The 14703-nt window shown below is 45.7% G+C and overlaps 1 protein-coding gene across 1 annotated transcript in view; it reads left to right on the top strand.

Annotated features, from left to right (window-relative positions):
• The first annotated feature begins 9726 nt into the window (after window positions 1-9726).
• Window positions 9727-14703, top strand: part of Usp16-45 (ubiquitin specific protease 16/45) — a 214554-nt gene continuing 209577 nt past the window's right edge. Inside the window, 2 exon segments of the mRNA XM_069326551.1 lie at window positions 9727-9909; window positions 10126-10324. The gene's annotated coding sequence lies outside the window, so the exon portion shown is untranslated.

Below are 14703 nucleotides of genomic sequence, written 5' to 3'. Positions count from 1 at the left end.
GTAGGGATCCCCTGCCTGCCACATCCAGGGCTCAAGGACGTTCCCCTGCCCCTTGTCTCTCAAGTGACTCGTCCCGTGACTCAGCCCTGGGAGCCAGAGTACCCACGCCAGTACAAGGAGCCCTAAAATCGGGAAAACTGAGGGGTCGAGGACGACGTCAACCCAGGGGTGATGCTCGAAGTGCGGAACCCACACACTAGGGGTCGAGAGGGGAGAGTCCCTCGTCATACTGGCCGGGAGGAGGGACACCAGCCGGTCCCAGGCCAGGTGGAGGCATTGATATCGGCCCTGAACCACAGCTGCAGGTGGGCAAGAGGGGTCCCACACCACCTGGTGGGCGGTCCTCAGCCATCGCCATGCTAGGAACACCCAGCAGGTGGCTAGGACCGCCGCCCAGACCACCGCCGGGAGGATGGAGGGAACCTCCACCCCCTCCAGACCCTGCACCTCCATGCGGAGCGCCTGCGCCAGGAGCACGCGCGCCTGCTCCTGGAAGGACCTGACCGTCAGGAGGCTACCGACCGCCGGCCAGTGGCCCCAGGGCGGGACCTGGAGTTGGAGGGGGAGGTGGGTTATGATCAAGGGACGCCCCAGGTGGAGGGCCTCCACCAGGCTGCCGTAGCACTCCGCCAGGGTCGCCCTCAGCCTCACCAGGTACGCTTGGTACCAGCAGGTCAACAATATAAACAATATGGTACCACCGTCAAACATCTTTATCATTACACCTGATACAATTACCAGACTATCACTAAACATTTTGTCCAAAACATCTGTTTGTTTAGTTTCCTGTAAAGTGAGATGGTTTCATACATCTGTCCTGGACACTGGAGGTGGTCTCCCACAACAGTCCTGGACACTGGAGGTGGTCTCCTACAACAGTCCTGGACACTGGAGGTGGTCTCCCACAACAGTCCTGGACACTGGGGGATGGTCTCCCACAACAGTCCAGGACACTGGGGGATGGTCTCCCACAACAGTCCAGGACACTGGGGGATGGTCTCCCACAACAGTCCTGGACACTGGGGATGGTCTCCCACAACAGTCCAGGACACTGGGGATGGTCTCCCACAACAGTCCTGGACACTGGGGATGGTCTCCCACAACAGTCCTGGACACTGGGGATGGTCTCCCACAACAGTCCAGGACACTGGGGGATGGTCTCCCACAACAGTCCTGGACACTGGGGATGGTCTCCCACAACAGTCCAGGACACTGGGGGATGGTCTCCCACAACAGTCCAGGACACTGGGGGATGGTCTCCCACAACAGTCCTGGACACTGGGGGATGGTCTCCCACAACAGTCCAGGACACTGGGGGATGGTCTCCCACAACAGTCCTGGACACTGGGGGATGGTCTCCCACAACAGTCCTGGACACTGGAGGTGGTCTCCCACAACAGTCCTGGACACTGGAGGTGGTCTCCCACAACAGTCCTGGACACTGGGGGATGGTCTCCCACAACAGTCCAGGACACTGGGGGATGGTCTCCCACAACAGTCCAGGACACTGGGGGATGGTCTCCCACAACAGTCCTGGACACTGGGGGATGGTCTCCCACAACAGTCCAGGACACTGGGGATGGTCTCCCACAACAGTCCTGGACACTGGGGATGGTCTCCCACAACAGTCCTGGACACTGGGGGATGGTCTCCCACAACAGTCCAGGACACTGGGGATGGTCTCCCACAACAGTCCTGGACACTGGGGGATGGTCTCCCACAACAGTCCAGGACACTGGGGATGGTCTCCCACAACAGTCCTGGACACTGGGGATGGTCTCCCACAACAGTCCAGGACACTGGGGATGGTCTCCCACAACAGTCCTGAACACTGGGGATGGTCTCCCACAACAGTCCAGGACACTGGGGATGGTCTCCCACAACAGTCCTGGACACTGGGGATGGTCTCCCACAACAGTCCAGGACACTGGGGATGGTCTCCCACAACAGTCCTGGACACTGGGGGATGGTCTCCCACAACAGTCCAGGACACTGGGGATGGTCTCCCACAACAGTCCTGGACACTGGGGATGGTCTCCCACAACAGTCCTGGACACTGGGGATGGTCTCCCACAACAGTCCTGGACACTGGGGATGGTCTTCCACAACAGTCCTGGACACTGGGGATGGTCTCCCACAACAGTCCTGGACACTGGGGGATGGTCTCCCACAACAGTCCAGGACACTGGGGATGGTCTCCCACAACAGTCCTGGACACTGGGGATGGTCTCCCACAACAGTCCTGGACACTGGGGATGGTCTCCCACAACAGTCCTGGACACTGGAGGTGGTCTCCCACAACAGTCCTGGACACTGGAGGTGGTCTCCCACAACAGTCCTGGACACTGGGGGATGGTCTCCCACAACAGTCCAGGACACTGGGGGATGGTCTCCCACAACAGTCCAGGACACTGGGGGATGGTCTCCCACAACAGTCCTGGACACTGGGGGATGGTCTCCCACAACAGTCCAGGACACTGGGGATGGTCTCCCACAACAGTCCTGGACACTGGGGATGGTCTCCCACAACAGTCCTGGACACTGGGGGATGGTCTCCCACAACAGTCCAGGACACTGGGGATGGTCTCCCACAACAGTCCTGGACACTGGGGGATGGTCTCCCACAACAGTCCAGGACACTGGGGATGGTCTCCCACAACAGTCCTGGACACTGGGGATGGTCTCCCACAACAGTCCAGGACACTGGGGATGGTCTCCCACAACAGTCCTGAACACTGGGGATGGTCTCCCACAACAGTCCAGGACACTGGGGATGGTCTCCCACAACAGTCCTGGACACTGGGGATGGTCTCCCACAACAGTCCAGGACACTGGGGATGGTCTCCCACAACAGTCCTGGACACTGGGGGATGGTCTCCCACAACAGTCCAGGACACTGGGGATGGTCTCCCACAACAGTCCTGGACACTGGGGATGGTCTCCCACAACAGTCCTGGACACTGGGGATGGTCTCCCACAACAGTCCAGGACACTGGGGATGGTCTCCCACAACAGTCCTGGACACTGGGGGATGGTCTCCCACAACAGTCCAGGACACTGGAGGTGGTCTCCCACAACAGTCCTGGACACTGGGGATGGTCTCCCACAACAGTCCTGGACACTGGGGGATGGTCTCCCACAACAGTCCAGGACACTGGGGATGGTCTCCCACAACAGTCCTGGACACTGGGGATGGTCTCCCACAACAGTCCTGGACACTGGGGATGGTCTCCCACAACAGTCCTGGACACTGGGGGATGGTCTCCCACAACAGTCCTGGACACTGGGGATGGTCTCCCACAACAGTCCTGGACACTGGGGATGGTCTCCCACAACAGTCCAGGACACTGGGGATGGTCTCCCACAACAGTCCTGGACACTGGGGGATGGTCTCCCACAACAGTCCTGGACACTGGGGATGGTCTCCCACAACAGTCCTGGACACTGGGGATGGTCTCCCACAACAGTCCAGGACACTGGGGATGGTCTCCCACAACAGTCCTGGACACTGGGGATGGTCTCCCACAACAGTCCTGGACACTGGGGATGGTCTCCCACAACAGTCCAGGACACTGGGGATGGTCTCCCACAACAGTCCAGGACACTGGGGATGGTCTCCCACAACAGTCCTGGACACTGGGGATGGTCTCCCACAACAGTCCAGGACACTGGGGGATGGTCTCCCACAACAGTCCAGGACACTGGGGGATGGTCTCCCACAACAGTCCTGGACACTGGGGATGGTCTCCCACAACAGTCCTGGACACTGGGGATGGTCTCCCACAACAGTCCTGGACACAAGGACTATTAGGTATGTCGGCAAGAAGCTTCAGGGTACTGTACGTTATACCATCGTCTCCAGGAGAAGTTGCTTTGCCCTTCTTAAGTGCAGTTTCAAGCTCAAACAGAGAAATGTCATAAGCATCATCTGGACCCGTTTCACTACAGGCAATTCCAATATTAATACCCCTAGTAACATTAGTACTAGCAAGATGTTGTTGAATATTTTGGGGGAAGACTTGATATGCAAGCAGTGCTTACATGCTGTTTATAGCAGCATGTCAGCATAAGCTGTTGGGGCGTGATGAACAAGTTGAGGGATGAAAGATTTGGAGATCTTTTTAATTTTGGTGTATATTTGGGCTGAGAATGTTGCACGATTGATGCCCCTGTACGAGTTGTTCTCAATATTAGCTACGTTCCAGTTCCTCGAGAGCGCGGTAAGCTTGAAATGCATTGAGTGAATCAATTGTTTTGTGAGCTCTATAATGTTCACCAACTTGTAGTGCATGATTTATTTATTTATTTATTTATTTATTTACTTATTTATTTACATGAAGGTACATTGGGTTTATCAGGATCAACAAATATTTTGAATAAAAAAAACAATGCTCTTATCCAATGACAATTGTGTGTTTTCAGCCTCTGGCACTGCTATTGAATTCAATAAGTTCTTCTCATCCAATGGGTCATCCTTTGCTAATGATATTCTATCCTCCCTAACTAATATCAAGGAATGTTCAGGATTTTTTTTGAAAGTTTGCCAATTTCGTCATATTTTGCCCCCCCCCCCTGCAGTTTTCAAAATATCTGAAATATCGGAAATTTGACTCCTGAGCGTCATTTTTGAGCCGAATTCTGGCTCTCTGCACCTATTTGCAGTTTCAAATTATGAATTTTTATACCGAAAATAGGCCAAATACTGAAAACAGCTATGGGTCATATTTTGACCAACCCCCCCCTCCCTTGCAGTTTTCAAAATATCTGAAATGTCGGAAATTTGACTCCTCAGCGTCATTTTTGAGCCGAATTCTGGCTCTCTGCACCTATTTGCAGTTTCAAATTACTACTTTTTATACTGAAAATATGCCAATTACTGAAAACAGCGATGGGTCATATTTCGTCAAAACCCCCCGGCAGTTTTCAAAATATCTGAAGTGTCGGAAATTTGACTCCCGAGCGTCATTTCATTTATGAATCCAAAGTTGACACGCTAATTGTAAGTGACTCCTTGTCATCCTTGACTGTCCTCAGCTCCCTAAGGCATGACTGTGACGTGCTTATCTCTGAAGCTAGACACAGATATAATGAAATAATCAATGGTGGAGTCAGAGTTTGTCACCTGTGGATTCCTTCCCATACTGGTCTCCGAATGCATGATAGAACAGATAGGTTGGCCAAGACTTATGCTCGTAAAGAGAGAATTGATTACCAACTTGGACTGCCTTCAAGCAGCCTGAGGGCGTCAATAACCCAGGAACATCAACTAAATTTCTGAGACTTGAGGCAAAGTGAAATTCACACCAGTTACATCATCTATCATTCTATTATGCAGGAAGAACCGCACGTCTATGGGTCATCCAAAAATGTTAGCAGACTTCTAGATGTTACCACTGCTAGGCTTAGGCTCGGCTACAAGTACCTCTGGGAATTTATAACATCTGCTGATGCAGATTTGACTAAATGTGACAGTGTCAGACCACGGAGGAAAATTGAAACAGGAATTTCCTTAAGTACTTTCGTATATTAATACATCTTCAGAAGGAGTGGTTTTACAGGTCGAGTACTGGACATAAATAGGCAGGAGAGAATAGTGAAGTGAGGTGAGGTACAATAAGTGGACACAAATACGAGCCACACAAAAACTGCAGAGGGCCTATTGGCCCATCCGATGCAGCTCCCATTCATAACCACACACAGGCCCACACATGGATAATCATAGCATAAGGTAATAAATATTTACAATGAATTAGTGAGACAAATGTGTTCCAATGATCCTACTCAAATCGCCCTTTAATTGATCTATTAAAAATGGATCTAAGTTATATAAACCACTGCTAATGTTCAAATTACTTTCTTTTGTGATCTGTATCAAAGCAGAATCAATTATGTTTCTGTTATAAGTGCTTTTACAATTCGTTATTGAAGAAGCCATCTCCCAATCAATTTGGTGAGCATCTTCTGACAAATTAACGAACAAAGCATTAGTCAATTGGCCATGTCTGTTACGGCCCTCTCGGGTCTCAACTGGGTTCTTACTCTGATGTTGTTAGAGGAAGGGTATCCGGCCCCAAGCCAGTAGTGGCTTTCAAGGGATGTGATCCGTAGCGCAAGTAACTTAAAGGGGAAGGGAAATAAAGTCAAGAACTTAATACTATAATTATTACCATCACCAATAAATAATGTATAAAAGATTACACAGGGGGAGGGGTATTAACACTGCACAGGGGACGTATATACACGGTCGTCTTCTCCTGAAGACGCTGGATCCTTTCAGTGCCAAGTCCTCAGTGCTCTCGTGGTCTCTTGACGAATCCTTCGATCAAGCAGAGTCTACCCCGGCCACAGGCCAGCCAAAACACAGTTCCACTGGGGCACCGCCATGGAGGCCATCAACCACAAGCCCAGCAAGCCGCTGGCAGGTTCCGGATCAGCAACGCTGTTCAGGCCACTCCACGAGCGATACTAGGGTAGCGCCCTAGTCAGGAGCCTCGTGTGATACCACAGATCACTCTCCTGTCCAGAATACCCCAGTGGTCAATCGTCTCCAGCAGTCGGTCCCGGGTACGACAACCCTTCAACTGCCACTTCACTGACAGGGTAACACCACAGTGTTCTTCCGGGAGGCGACTCACAGCTGCTGCAGCAAAGCACAAGGTATGGGGACGGCTGCCTTGGGTAGACTGACTCAACTTCCCTTACAGCAGTCCCAGGTCGACTCTGTAAGCAGACACGTCATCAATAACAGGGATACACTAAAGCACCTCACTTACAGGCTCAGACCCAAACGCCCACCTATCCACTCCATAGATGGCATTGGTGTCTGAGCACCACCTCACCAGAGGTCAGCGGTGGCTGTGTTGTGTGCTGAACAGGACTGGAAATTGGCCCTTGTGGCCAGTACGCGTCGTCCTCACCAGGTGTCGTCGTCCATTTGGAGGGGGTTTCGGGAGCTGACCCACAGATGGCGCGGTCGTTACTGCTCCGTGCTCGGACGCTGGATCCGGGTCCGTAACAATGTCTTACAGAGTATTTATGTTGCGAAATTCTACATTTCAAATCTTTAGATATTTGCCCAACATAGAACTTATTACAGTCTTTACAAGGTATTTTATAAATGACACAATTATCACTACGAGGGCTGTTTCTAACTAATAGTTCACCAACAGTATTGTCATAGCTAAACAATACATGTATATCAAAAAGTTTCAAGGCCTTGACAATATTCTCAAACCCAGAGAAATATGGTAAACATAACACATTCTTTGGGCGAATTTTTTCTCTTCATATATTATTATAATATGTACGACGTGCTTTGCTACGGCAAACTTCCCAAAAATTCAGTGGGTAACAAAGCTTGAGACCAATCGAATCAATATTCTTAAACTCTTCATCTAAGAATTCTGGACTCACAACTCGAAGAGCTCTTAGATACATTGATGAAAAAAATGATTTTTTCACATTGTATCTATGCCCTGAAAAATAATGAACATAAGATAAATTATTCGTAGGTTTTCTGTAGATACTAAACTTTAGTGAAAAATCTTCCCTATGAATAAGTACATCTAGGAATGGCAAACATTTATCAATTTCAGTCTCCATAGTAAATTTTATAGAGGTGACTTGATGATTAAGTTTGGCTACAAATTCGTCTGTGTTTACATCTGAAGGCCATATACACAAAATATCATCAACATATCTAAACCATGGAATGATTCCAGGGGTAATTTTTGAAACAAATTTCTTTTCGAAGAATTCCATGTACAAGTTTGAAAGCAATGGCGATAAGGGATTCCCCATTGCCATTCCAAAAGTCTGTAAATAATACTCATTATTAAAGGTAAATTTACATTCTTTAATGCACAACTTAACAAGATTGACAATAATATCAGCAGAAAGAGATAAAACATGATTCATTAGTTCACGAACAAGATAATCAAGAATTATTCTTGATTATCTAATGAAAACATGGTTCATTAGTTCACGAGCAAGATAATCAAGAATTATTCTTGATTATCTTGCTCGTGAACTAATGAATCATGTTTTACCAGTTTTTGAAACTTTTTTTGATATATGTAGAATGTGTCCTTGGAAATTCAGCTTGCGGTCAATGAGAACGCCAAGGAATTTGCCATCTACTTTGTTACAAATTTGGGTATTGTTATTCCTGAGATTTATTTGATTTGAGGATTCATTGCCAAACACAATATATAGAAAGTTTTGTCAATATTGAGGGTGAGTTTGTTGGCAGTTAGCCAGTGATGGACTTTATTTAGCTCAGTATTCACTGTGACATTTAGAGCAAGGGGGTCAGGACTGGTGTAAATGAAGGTCGTGTCGTCAGCAAATAGAATTGGTTTGAGATGTTAGGAGGCATTTGGAAGGTCATTAATGTGGATGAGAAAGAGGAGAGGGCCAAGTATGCTGCCCTGGGGAACACCAATGTTGATGGGTAGGGTGGGAAAAATTAATTTATTCACAGAAACATATTGGAGCCTGTCAGTAAGGTAGGACTCAAGGTACTGCAGGGAGTGACCTCTGACTCCATAATGTTGTAATTTAAGAAGGTTTTGGTGGTTAACAGTATCAAAAGCCTTACGCAGGTCCACAAATAACCCAACAGGGAACTCATTTTTATCAAGAGCTGTGTGTATCAAGTTAATCATACTAATAAGTGCATCTTTAGTGCTTTTTTGGGTCGGAAGCCATATTGACAAGAGCTAAGTATAATTTGTTTGGCTAGATAAGAGTAAAGCTGCTTGTATATAAGTTTTTCAAATATTTTAGACAAGTTTGGCAGAATTGATATAGGTCTGAAGTTGTTAACATCAGTGGGATCACCACATTTGTGGACAGGGATTACTCTCGCTTTTTTTTAGAGTATCTGGAAAGGTTTGGAGTTCAAGTGACTTGTTGAAGAGCAATGCAATGGCAGGAGCTAAAAATCTGGAGGCTTTTTTGTAAATAAAAATATGGTATCTTGGTATCTCCTCAAGGGCACTAGACTTGGTTTTAAGGGAAAGGATAATGTCAGTAACATCAGTGGAATTAGTAGGCATTAGGTACAGAGACTGTGGATATAGTCCTCAATATTAGTGTGTATATATATATATATATATATATATATATATATATATATATATATATATATATATATATATATATATACCTTCTTGTATATAAATAAATAAATAAATAAATAAATAAACAAATAAATAAATAAATTAGTTGCTCTCAAATAAAAAAAAAATCAAATGTTTATTTAGGTAAGGTACATACATACAAGAGATTATACAAAGAGTGATGAATTTATAGATAGGGCTAGTACATACAATGCCTAAAGCCACTATTACGCAAAGCGTTTCGGGCATGAAAAACTTAAATGACTAAAGCTTAATACTAATTGAGCATAAAGAATAAAAGGTAAATCTCTCAGGTAAATAAAGCAACGGAACTGCTTACCCGCTGAAGTTATAAATGCTAAACACTGCTACTATTACAAATTCAGCCAGATAAAATCATCAGGAACAAATGGAGGTCTTTGACATGTCACCGGCTTCCTGTCACAATCGAGACTAATAGTGAGATGGTGGCCCCCACAGGTAAATTTAGGTAATATTATTATAAAGTAGTTACTGCTTCAGATTACTATTTACTTCAAAGAAAATGTTTCCCTGACCTACTCATAATGTGAAGAATTCAAGAATAAATAGACAGTAGTCGCCCTTAAATCAAGAGTATAAATAGACATTCTAATTTCTAAGGAATTCACAATAAAGACCGATAATTTGTATGAAGGTTTCAATAAGTTTGTTTAGTGAGGTGTTGAGAGAGAGAGAGAGGCGGCCAGACACACCAGTGTTGATGCCACCGTCCTCACAGGGGCTTCTTCCTTCATTCCTCACTCTGGTAATATACTTTTGTTCTTTGTTTGTTCTCGTCACACGTGATCACCGTGACCTGGGGTGTGAACAACTATAACTGGACATGCACCTTATGTGCTTGGCCTAGCTCCTACCTCACTGCCAGTGATAAATACAGATGAAATTTTATGTAGTGTCAAGTCACATTTTTCACGTCACTTGGCTCGGGCCGCAATACCAGCATCTTTTTTGTATACGGTAGAGTGACGCAAGTGTGATGCGAGGCTGAGTGTGGGATGCCAGGGTGAAGCTGAGGCACTTGGCAGAGTGCCTGGGGGGAGCCGCGAGCCTCAGGCAGGCTCCAGTGTGCTCCGGCTACCATGTGTTCAACACCCGCGCCTCCTGCACTCGTGTCACCTCCACATACCTCACAGTTACTGCCTCTGCTCACCTCCTCGCAGGTGCCTCTCTGCCCCCTGGCAAGTGTTGGCAAGTGATGGCGGGGCACAAGTGGCACCACAGAGCCTGGCCGGCCCTGCGCCTCACTCACTCACACCAACACATTATACTCTGCTATATTCTCAACATATCATGCATGAATAATGCTAATGTTAACTCTGCTCTTCATCAAATTTAGTTATAATTTAACAGGTGTTAAGTATATTACAATTTATCAATGAGGGAAGATACGTAGCAAGAGATTTCGTTTGAATATAGTCTCCATAATGACAAATTACATATTTTATAATTAATTTTTTGTTAATGATCAAATATGCATCTGGCTCCACTGTTGAAGAATTGCAAGGCTGGTTTTTTATGCCAGTTGGGTGTCTGCCCTGTTTGTTACATATGATATTTCCTCAATGCTTGCAACGACTGGATTTCGTGATTTTTATAATTTCCAGTTTTAGGGACGTCATAACCTGTGGATGTTAAAACATTCTGAGGTGTGTCTCAGAGTAGCTGGTGTTCTTGCTACAGCCGTACAACTACTGTATTAAATAACTGAATTTATAGTGGGAACTTTTTATTCGCACAATGTCTTGAAATACTCTATACTATACAGTACTTGAATTTACCCGAGGGCTGCTAACAGTAGTGGCCTCGACGAGGACAGGAAGCCGACGGCTTGTTTAAGGTCCTCCTATTTGCCAAGATGATCTTTTCCAGATTTACTGTACTTTAAAATTTAACAGTTTTGACCTTTACTGCTTTGGCAGGTAGGTGGTTCCATGGGTTTAGAAGCCTCTGGAACAGATCACTGTGGAACCCTGTGGAACAACCTATGGAACACATAAGGATCACTTCATATACTGTAAAAGACTATAGATTTACCTAACCTAACCAAACGTAATCTAACACTTAGTGGGCCAGCCAGAGGCTTAGGGCCCATGCAGGACTATCCCTGTATAAAAAAAAAAAATCCAAATTTATACTGTATCCATGGGATTGTGTCCTAATAGCTCAGTTTCCCATATTTAACTACAATTCTTAATTTCGGTTTGAGTTCACATTTCTGACAATTTTAAAATTACTTCTCAAAACCATAAGAATAAGGGAACCTGCAGAAGGCTCATTGGTCCATGCGAGGCAGCTCCTATTTATATCTACCCAGACTCATTCATGGGAGGGGGAGACCTTTGATAAGCCGCTAGCTTATTGTTCCTGTTGAGGCCACTAGAGAAAGTGGCCACCAGTTAAATTCAGGTAAATACTGTACAATACAGTATATGTCTAACCTATGTTTGAAATAATCCAGCGATTCCACATCTAATATGTTACCTGGTAATTTGTTCTGTATATCAACAACCTGTTTCTAAACCAGCATTTACCTGGCCTTTTCTGAATCTAAAGTTCTTCAGTTTATATCCATTGTTTTGAGTTCTATTTTGTGTTGATGTATTTGAAGCCTTATCAATATATACCCTTTGTTATATCCTTGTATCCATTTATGTTCAGTCATGTCCCCCTGTTATCCTCAACTAGTAGGGTAGCTGGTAGTGCCTGGGATAGCCTGTCCCTCCCCCCACCCCCATTCCACCTCTCTTTTCTTCCCTCTCCTCACATCTCCCCTCTTCCCCTCCCTCCTTTCCCACCCTCTTCTTTCCTTTAGCATCCCACTCCCATCTCATCTGCCCCTTCTCCCCATACTTCCCCCTTTCCTACCTCCCAACCCATCCCCTCCTTGCCCCTCCAATCTTCAACAGATTAACCGTTCCATATACTGTACTGTACAATAGTACCTCTGTTTTCGAATTTAATCTGTTCCCAGAGACAGTTCGATAGCCGAAAATTTGAAAACTGAAACAACTTTTCCAATAAGAAATAATGTTAATTGAATTCTTCTTGATAGTAGGTGCAGTAAATTGAATTAATCCGTTCCACACCCCCAAAAATATTAACTTAAAAAATACATTTTATACATACTACTACAGTACTACTAATATTTTGTGCTACAGTATATACCAATATATCTTGCCTTTACTGAAGACTCTTGTTGGCGTATGGAAGATGGTGAGGAGGATGGGGGGAAAGAGGAGAGGTGTTAGTGTTTGGAAGGTAAATCCCCTTCCATTATAGCATCAGGCAGTAATGACATTTCTGGGGTATTCTCTCTCTCTCTCTCTCTTACATTTTGCAGGCATACCACTAGGACCTGGTTGTGGCTCACTGCTTGTTTGTCTTACTAAAAACCTGTCTATCAACACTTTGTTTTTCCCTACATTTTAACGCTTTCACTTTTAAATTCACTCACTATGAATGATTTATTGTTTTTCCTCTATCGTCATCCTCACAAATATTTTCTTAGATTGAGCTTTATCACTGACTTCCTTGGGACCCATGGTGTGATATATTATAATTACTTTTATGTTCAGAAACCAAAAAACCACAAAAACAATTAAATTCTTAACAAAAAATTAAAGCGTGGTCATCACTAGGTGGGATACAATGGTAAACTGAGGCACGCCACACACTCGGTCGGCCCATACGTGTATCAATAAACTCGGCAAGCGAGGCAAAGCTCGTATACAGAGTCAAATTTTACGAAGAAATTGAGGTCATAAACCGAAAAATTAATTAAGCAGGGCATTCGACAACCGAGGTTCCACTGTATGTATAAGAAAAGCACGAAAATAAGTGAATATATATCGTTTCACTGTGTGGAGGTGCTCTGTAAATCTGCTTCTGTCACTTATCAACGCCTGGTGCTTAACTTTGCCGACGCTTCATGACTTATTCTCTAATGTTTCACCGATTGTTTTATTATTTGTTTTTCTTTATTTACATCCACAGAGAGCTTTTATATCCATATTTGCATCACCCATGTTAAACTCAGACAATAATTGTTTAAATCAAGTGTTTGTTATATGCTGTTATCATATGATGATAACAGCATTACCCTGTGATTCAACAATTGACAATAATCACTGTCTAAGGGTTAAAGCATTTAACTTTGGCTGACCTTGACCAGCTTATGTTCGTCCTGTTCCCCAGACCATTCCCGCTACAAAGTTGGGTGACACAAGCCCAAGCTTCTGGCTTCAAACTTGGGACAGCCAGAGAGACAAACATTCTCTCTTAGTAGTAGGCATCCATCAGTCTTGGGAGACTATAGAGTTGCTCTCTGGTTGTCGGTCTGGAGTGGCCTCTCCGGGACGCAAAGCCAGAGTAAGTTGATACAGGGGAGAAGCTGTTACCCATGCAACAGGTCCTCCTTCTCCATGGCGCCGAAAGTCTCCAATGGAAAGGCAAACGCCAATATGATTGGTTCCAGCGCCATCGCAGGAACTGTCAGAACGAGATTGAAGGTACTGTAACATCGAACTGCCCTAGGGGCTCCAGCTCCAGAGGTTACCTCGAAGTTTGTAAAAGAAGGCACAGGGACTCCAAACCCAGAGACCGCCATGGTTAGGGCTGGAGAAGAACCACCCCAGCAAGGGCAAGAACAACCCAAGCCTCCCAAAGCAGAGCCTGGGCCGCACGAGCCTCCCTGGAGGTGGACTTCTGAGCCCTGCACCTACTGGGTCCAGACAGAGATCGTCACAGCCTCCTTGTACCCAAGACCGGTTTCCTTCAAGACCAAGCAGAAAGAAGATTAATAATTATTAATTACAACAATTATGATTATTATAATAAAATATAATTAATTAATAATTATTACCCTTCTGCTTGGTCTTGAAGGAAGTCGGCCCTGGGTGAAAGGGAGTTGTGATTATCTCTGTCTGAATTCCATAGGTGCGGGGTTTTTACAGTATTCTCTTTTATCTTATAGATATATATATATAGAGAGAGAGGAATTGGTAGTGCCTGGGTCTTTCTGCTCTCCCCTCCCTTCTTTTCCCTCCTCCCTCTTGCCCTCTGAGTACCTGTTGACAGTTTCAGGGATCAGTGTCCCCATGTCCCAGTTTCTGACCAGGCCTCCTGGTTGCTGGTTTGATCAGCTAGGCTTTTCGTTCTTACACCTCCCCTCCCCCCCAAGCCCGGCCCTGGGTAGAACTACTCCCAGGACCACCCGAAGTTCGAGGTCAAGTATCGTTATTGAGACAAGAAAAAATACATCTCAAAGGGATAGAGTAGCTTGGGCTATTTCTACACCCCCCCCCCCTCCCTCCCAGAACCCCCATCTAGGTACAAGTGCAATCCAGATGCAGCTGTTTGCAGCCTGACATACAAGTTGCAGCCTGATTGATCAGGTATCCTTTGAATATCCTCCTCTTCCCCACCTGTCCTCTTCCATCTTTTTTCCATTTCTCCTCTCTCCCCATTTCACTACCTCACCCCCCTCTTCTCCCCATTTCACTCCCTCACCCCCTTTCTCCCCATTTCAGTCCCTCTCCTC

The sequence above is a fragment of the Procambarus clarkii genome, chromosome 18, assembly GCF_040958095.1.
Source record: "Procambarus clarkii isolate CNS0578487 chromosome 18, FALCON_Pclarkii_2.0, whole genome shotgun sequence".
Taxonomy (NCBI): domain Eukaryota; kingdom Metazoa; phylum Arthropoda; class Malacostraca; order Decapoda; family Cambaridae; genus Procambarus; species Procambarus clarkii.
The sequence above is the reverse complement of the archived record's forward strand: the minus strand, read 5'-3'. Positions and strand labels throughout refer to the sequence as shown.